Here is an 8,049-nt window from a genome sequence, read left to right on the forward strand (position 1 = left end):
CCTGTCTGTATACTCTTTCTCAAGGGGATCTTACTAGATCCCATGGGTTCAACTATCATCTCTATGAAAATGAATACTAAATCCATGTATTTATCCCTACCCTCTTCTGACCTCTATTCCCACATTTACCAACTAATTAGACATTTCTAACTGGGTGCTACAAAGGCATACTAAATTCAACATGTCCAAAACAGAACTTCTTACTTTTCCCAAAAAACCCTCCCTTCTTCCCAACATCCTTATTTATTATGGCATTGAGGATACCACAATCCTTCTAGTCAATCAAATTTCCAATCTTACAGTCATCCTTAACTCTTCACTCTTACCTGCCCCCAATATCCAAACTAAGTCTTACTGATGCTATCATTGCAACAGGTCTTAAATCCAAATCCTTTTCCCTGTTGCCATGTATTTGTTGTTCTTATTTTGTTGTGTCATGTCCAACTCTTTGTAACCCTATTTTGGGTTTTTTTGGGCAAAGATACTGGAGTGGTTTGCCATTTCTTTCTCCAGATCATTCTTGCAGATGAGAAACTGAGGCAAACAAGATTAAGTAAGGTACCCAGGGTCACACAGTTAGTAAATGTCTGAGGCCATATGTCAAAGTCATGAAGAGGAGTCTTCCTGATTCTAAGCCCAGTCACTGCTCCATCCACTATGCCATCCAGCTGTACATAGCCACCACTCTAATCCAGAGCTTCACCTAGACTACTGGGAAACTCCAGCTCACATTTGTCAAAGAATTATCCCTCTTGCTATAAATATGAAAAAAGTACCTCCAGTTCCCTGGTTTTTTTTTAATGATTCAACTCTGTACATTTAAACTGCATATCCATTTGGTCCTTATTGTGATATATCATATGAATGCTGACCTAACCCTATTTCTTACTGGCAAAACTTGTGGTGGTGGTGGTTGTTATTGTTGTTTCCCCAACAATTCTTGCCAGATAAAGAAGCCTGCCACAGTAGCTTTATGTTCTTCTGTTTGTTGAACACTGGGTTACCACCTTTAATTGCTTCTGATTCTTGTTTACGTATTTTTTTAAGTTTATTTTTAATTAGTGCTAAATGGTTTTGATAATGATTACTTTATAATACAGTTCCATATCTGCTAATGCTACCCCTTTTACACCATTATTTCACCTTCATTGACAAAGTAGAAGGGGGCCACCCTGGACTGAGGGGCATATTTCTTTGTTTTATATTGTAGAAGGCAGCCTAACAATAATGATTTTCTCTGTAATAGATGAAGCTGGTCTCCAAAGAATACATTTAACCTAAAGCCAAGACCCTACTTTAAGATTTTTCAGCAGATTGAATTGGCTTAACCTTCAGGAACTTAGAGTGAGGGAGTCTATGTCCTCTTGTGACTGAATATTACAGACATTGCCCAAGAGTAAGACATTCTCATTTCATTAACCACTTTCTGGATAACCATACTCTTGTGTAAGGACATTATGAGCACATTTTTTGTAATTATCTCTATTGGTTATTGGGAACTGTTCTCCGAAGTTAGCAGTGATCTCAGATAAGGGGGAAAGATGTTTATTGGTCCCTAGAATTTTTTCCTCTACTACTGGGTATCTCATGTAAGGCTTGAGTCTCCCCTTGCACAAATAATAAAGACCTATTGTTTTAGGTATTGCTGACTTGTGTGGTCCTTTAGGAAAGCCTCTTGGGCCCTGAGAAAACTGGAACAGAGTGTCATTTTAACACCATGATAAAGCAATGGAGTAGAATTTTGGTGGGGGCAGGAGACTTTGTAGACCGTAGAATCATAAATTTAGAGTGACAAAGGACCTTAAAGGTAATTGAGCTCAATCGCCTCCTTTTACAGGTGTGGAAATGAGGCCTGAGAGGTGAATGACTTATTCAAGGTCACATAGGAAATAAGTAGCTGGAACAAGAATGTGAACCAAGATTGTCTGTTGTCAAATCCAGCATTTTCCTCAATATACTGCTCTCCTTTCCAGATGTTTCATGACAAAACTTTAATCCAGAATGCATCCTTCTTGTCATCCAACATATAGCTTGGCTTCTAGACAGCTTTGAAAATGCTGATTAATTTCAATGTTTGCCTTAGCATTTTTTTAAAATAGAGAAAAATAAAATCAGAATGTAATATCTACCCAAAATCATATAAGAAATTAAAAATGAACAATTTGGAAATTACCCATCAATTTTGCCATTCTAATATTTTATGTGTTTTTGATTCCAAAGGACAGATCATAACTAGGAAAGATGTCTATAACTTTACAGAAATTTTTATTACACAATTCAAATATTTGCTTTAAGTTATAAATTTTATCATTTTTATGGTACAGGATTTCAATATCCAATATGCTTAACACACTGATGGTAGCACTGTCTTCCTACTAGTTCCTTGTTCAGTCAGGGCTACTTAATCTTTAGAACTTTACCTAGACCAATGTGGCTCAGTGTTCAACAGCACACTGTATGAATTCTAACTGCTTGATCAGTTTCAGAACGAAAAGGTAAACTACATTCCCTTTAGAATGAAGTTACCAATTGGGCATCTGCTATGGAAATAAATCTCATGTCTAGTGGAAATATCCCACCACCTTGGTATAGAAGTCTTTGGTAGCCTGTGTCATGTAAACATTCTAATCCAAAGGCTTTGTTCACAGCACTGGGAATTCCCAATTCCTTGGTAGCTAGCTTGGGAGTGAAGACTTTATATCATTCATTCATTCAACAAATGTTTATTCATTGCCTAGGCTAGGTGCTTGGAATACAAAGCCAAAACCTAAACAGTCCCTGGACCCACAGTGATCTTCTAGTGTGGAATATAGCAAGAATCATATAATTAAGTGCAAAATATATAAAAAGCAAATAGAAAGTAATGGGGTGGGGGGAACACTAGCAACTGAAGTTAGGAAGGGACCAAAAAGGCCTCACAGATGAGATAGTGTCTGAGTTCAGCTTTGAAGAAAGCTGGGGATTCTAAGAGACGAAAGAGAGGAATGAGTGTGTTCCAGACAAGGAGGACACCATGAGCGAAGGCACAACAATGAAAGAGGAAATGTGATGTGCAAGGAGTTTATGAAGGTGACTAATACATCATTAGGACCAAAAGGTAACCTGAAGCAAGAAACAAGAGCAAGAAGTTAATTTCCCACACTGGCAATACCACAGGGCAGCTAGCTAGGTGTGTAGTAGATAGTGTGCCAGACTCATCTTCCTGAGTTCAAATCTGGCTTCAGACACTCACTAGCTGTGTGACCCTGGACAAGTTGCTTAATCCTGTTTGCCTCAGTTTCCTCATCTGTGAAATGAGCTGAAGCAGGAAATAGCAAACCACTCTAGTATCTTTGCCAAAATGGGGTCATGCAGAGTCTAACATGACTAAAAATGACTGAACAAGAAGCAATAGCACACAATTGTCAGACAGGTTCAAGGAAAGTAGTCCATTCCACAGTCAAATTTTTGACTATGAGTAGAAACCAAGAGTCAATGTTATTTTGGTAATGGTGATGGGTGAAGGGAATTTTAGGTTTTGTTTCAATAAATGTATCTGCTTAGTTTTGGGATGAATTCAATAGTCAATAACATTTTAGACATGGAAGGGGTTTTAACTTTTTTTTTTCTTTCTTTTTAGGCAATTGGGGTTAAGTGACTTGCCCAGGGTCACACAGCTAGTAAGTGTCTGAGACCAGATTTGAACTGAGGTCCTCCTGACTCCAGGGTTGGTGCTCTATCCACTCTGCCATCTAGCTGCCCTTTTCCTAACTTTTTTTTCTTTATGGAAGGGGTTTTAAATGTCAATCAGTCCATCTCAGGCTACAAAGCAGAAAATTAAATGTGGAAGAAATCTTAAAAGTCATCTACTCCAACATCTTCCATACAGGGAAACCGAGATTCAGAGAAATGAAGTGACTTGTCCAAAAGTACAATAAGTTAGAGGCTAAACTGGAAATCAAACATAGAGTTCCTGATTCCAAATTGTGTTTTTGCTTTGCTTTAACATTTTCTTTAAATCATTAAAATAACATATTGAATGAGACAAATAAATATACCATCTACTTAATGACAAAGATTTATCTCTAAACTTACAAAAGATGACATTGCCAATTTATAGTTCTCCCAAAAACTCCCCTCCAACCCACCAGACCTCACAGAAAACTTTGTAACTAAATACTCATTTTTTTTTCTTTCAAACTGTGGAAGAAACCTAAGCCTCCTAGCTACTGATTCCACTCTTATGACCTACTGCATAGATTTACACTGGCAACCTCATAAAAGTCTCACAAGCTGAAATAATTTACTTCAAAGCTTAATTTAACTCCATGAATTTTCCCATTTGATTAACTCTTTTTTACTTTATCTTCTTATAAGTACTCTAACAGAAATGGAAAAAAAATTACTCCTACATTTAATTACAAAGTAATTCAGGCTAAGAAATTTATTTTTGAAAGGAAATAAGTAAAACTAATTCTTCAATTTCCTGGATATTACAAGTACTTTGCCATGTAAAGATATATCCCTTCATGTCCCATCTCTGGCCCCTATGGGGATGTGGATCTATGATTACAGTAATCTATAGAAACTGAGGAAAGCAGTCTTTTGGAGCAAGAGGGAATGATCAAATTGGGCCCCTTCTGGCTCTAAATTTATAATCCTATGACTTATCACAGAAGCTGTCCATCTTTGTGTTCTGTAAAAAAATAAATTAACAGAGCAACATGTTTTCTTTCTCTTACTCTTCAGGATTTCCTCTCTCTTTCTTTTGTGCATTCTTCCATAGTGCAGCAAGGATATGTTGGTGGTAATGTATGGCAGAGATAGAGATTCACTCACAAGTGATCTACGAGAGTATAAGAATGTACTTTGCCAGGTCAACAGACGGTAGGAATTAGAATATTTGGCTATGTTCTCCAAAAGCCCGTGGTAGAGGTACACGTGTGCATGCTTTATTATTGTTGTTCAGTTGTTTCAGTTATATCTGACTCTTTGTGACCTCATTTGGGGTTTCCTTGACAAAGATACTAAAGTGTTTTGCCATTTCTTCTCCAGCTGATAGATATGTCTATTTTTACAGATGAGAAAACTGAGGCAAACAGGGTTAAGTGACTTGCCCAGGGTCACACAGCTCATAAGAGTCTGAGGCCAGATTTGAACTCTGGAAGATCAGCTTTCCTGACTCCAGGCCCAGTACTCTCTCCACTGTGCCACTAGCTGCCCATGAGTATGTGTAGTAATCTTCAAGGCAGATTCTTCTATTCTAAAGTGTCAGAGGGAATTTGTCTCATAGAGGTGGTGTTGAATATGATTTATGATCACTTTTAGGGCCAGACAGATCTCCCGGGCAGCAGAGAGGATCTGTCTAGCTGACAAAAGGAAGCAGTAGTATCCAGTGTCTCACAGCTTAAAAGTGAAAGCACATTTAAGTCCATTTTCATAGGCCCAGTCTATAGTGCTGCCACTGGCCTGTTTACATAGTTAAGTAGATAGCTCCCACTTTGTATACAGTGCCAAACAAAAAGTACAGAGTTTTTGCTTCATGTTTTGCAGTCCTATCCAGTTCAGCAGAGTCGGGGTGCAGAAGGATACATCAAGAGCTGTAACTGTGGATGTCAATGAAGCTTTTGAAATTCGCATGGCTTTTGATGAAATCCACCACAGATTTCACTTCTACTTCTGAATCGGGCTTGGGTCCATGGTACACTTCAGAGCAGGGGTTGTTACTGGCTCCCTCTTCTGAAAAGCCTGCATTCCAATTCCTATTGGGGTCAACTCCTACATATTGATTTCCAAGAACATGGGATCAGGTCTTCCTCCAGAAGTAATCTTGGTTTTGAGAATAGACATATCTATCATGATTGGTCACATGCATTAGGAAGATATCCATTTTATCCAAGATAGAGGTGATGTTTAATTCATTCTCATAGTCAGATACAATCCTCCTAGCTATCCATATTCCTATAGCCTGGGTAATCCATTCATGGTAGTGGATTTCAATATTCCACCTAATGTCAGGTCTCTTGCTTCTGCTAGTGCTGGAATTCAATACATACAGCAGTTAGTTTTCAAAAGGAGAACCGCTGTCCAGTAGGCATGTCTACCTGTCCCAAAAAGGAAGTTCATATATAGTATTCATGATCTTCAAACTTCTGGGTGATTCTAGAATCTAACCTCTAAGCTGGAGAAGGTAGATCTCTGGGGAAGAGGGATTCTATTGAATATCAAAAGATTGCCTTGATGTTGACCATAAGTTGAGTTCACTTCCAATGAGGAGGGGATGGGCTGTTAACTGTTAAAGGTTGTTAAGTGCCTTAGCTGTTTTCTTTATCTGTTTATAGGTTCCTTTGCACCTTCTGCATTTTCTGTGAGGTTGTCTCATATACTACATGAATTTGGTAACTTGAGAGTTTATAAAGAAGCTGATAACCATTTTGCTCCCATTTTACTTTAAGCCAGGTATTACATTCTTGTATCTGATGAAGTTCTCCCCTATCTCCTCTTCACCCTCTAGCCAATGAGTGTTTTGTGGAAAGCAAAGACATGCCCTCTATGAAAGTTATAACTAGCCCCACCCCTATCTTTCTAGGACGGACAGCAGATGAAACTGGAAATCACTCTCTGATGGAAAAATTATAAGCTTGCAGGCAGAGAGCAAAACATCTGTAGGAACAAAGCTGGAATGGATTATCACCAGAAAATTTCTCCCCAACCCCACAAAATCTATTAAAACCATCAACAAGGAAGTTCTGGTACCAGTGATCTGTCTTGGCTGCTTGTCGCTACTCACTTAAGACAAAGACATTTCTTTAGGAAAGGAGAAAGTGTCCTTACAATTGCATCTTGAAAATATTATATATGTCAGTATGTCAATTGGATCAGTAAGGTTCATGAGCCTCTGCATATTAGATTGTAAGTTCCTTGAGGGCAGAGACTTAACTCACAATTATCTTTGTATATACATTGAATAGCACAGCATCTGGCATATAGTCTGCACTTAATAAATGCTTGCTGATTGGTTGGTGTGCTGGGAGGAATAATAATAGCTAATATTTATTTGCACTTACTATATGCTAGACACTATACTAAGCACTTTACAATTATTATCTCCTTTGATCCTCACAGCAAGGTATGTTATATAGACCATAGACTGGGCCTGTGTAGGTGCGATTATTGTCCCCATTTTACAGACAAAGAAACTGAGGCAAATAGAGGTTTAAGCAACTTTCCTAGGATCACACAGCTAGGAAGTGTCTGAGGTTGAATTTGAAGTCAAGTCTTCCTGACTCCAGGCCCAGAACTCAATATTCATTGTGTCAGCTAGGTGTCCCCATGTCTTCCATATGATTTCATTGATCTTCAGTGGCAAGTGGCAGCAAGGAGGAAACATTGGTGACATTGTTTCATTTGAGATGCCTTGGACCCTAATGGAAGTCCTTCCCTCCACAAATTGTTTACTTTTGCGTTCCTTTGGTCATTTCTGGTGCCCATTATTGTGAAGTGCTTCTGCATTCAGTCGTATTCAATAGGAAAGTCAATGCCCCAAATTATGCCTTTAACCATTAATTCAAAGTTAGAGCTGCAAGATCACAGTAGGCCTTGGAGTTGGGGGTAGGACAGGGAATGGTTGCTATTATTCTTAAATGTTTTTCATGTTCAAAGTTATTTTCCCCACTGTAGATAATATTTCTTCATGTTGCAAATTATTTAATAGTATAAAGTGTATCTGTTGCGTTCTTTGGAACTTGCTGGTATTATCACAGACTACGAGGAGAGGGCCACCGAACTGTGGAAGCAATAGTGCTACCAATAGTAATAAAAAGGCTATCAGCCTCTATCTCATTCTGAAAGGTAACTAGGTAGTACAGTGCTAGAGCTCCAGTCCTAGAGTCAAGAAGACCTAAGTTTAAATCCTACATCAAAAATTTACTAGATGTGTGACTTTGGGTAAGCTCCTTAACTTTTCTCACTCTCCTTATCTATAAAATAAGGCTCTCTATATAATGGGCCATGTGGGATGTTAAGGAGAACTAGCACTCGGGTGTGAGAGCTTGCTGAGCTCTTTTCAGG

General features: G+C 38.5%; 1 pseudogene; it reads right to left on the reverse strand.

The window, feature by feature from the left end:
* Window positions 1–5,250: 5,250 nt before the first annotated feature.
* LOC110196580 (carboxypeptidase A4 pseudogene) lies at window positions 5,251–6,031 on the reverse strand (annotated as a pseudogene).
* Window positions 6,032–8,049: the final 2,018 nt, after the last annotated feature.

The sequence above is a fragment of the Phascolarctos cinereus genome, unplaced genomic scaffold (assembly GCF_003287225.1).
Source record: "Phascolarctos cinereus isolate Bilbo 61053 unplaced genomic scaffold, phaCin_HiC Scaffold_5;HRSCAF=322, whole genome shotgun sequence".
Lineage (NCBI taxonomy): Eukaryota > Metazoa > Chordata > Mammalia > Diprotodontia > Phascolarctidae > Phascolarctos > Phascolarctos cinereus.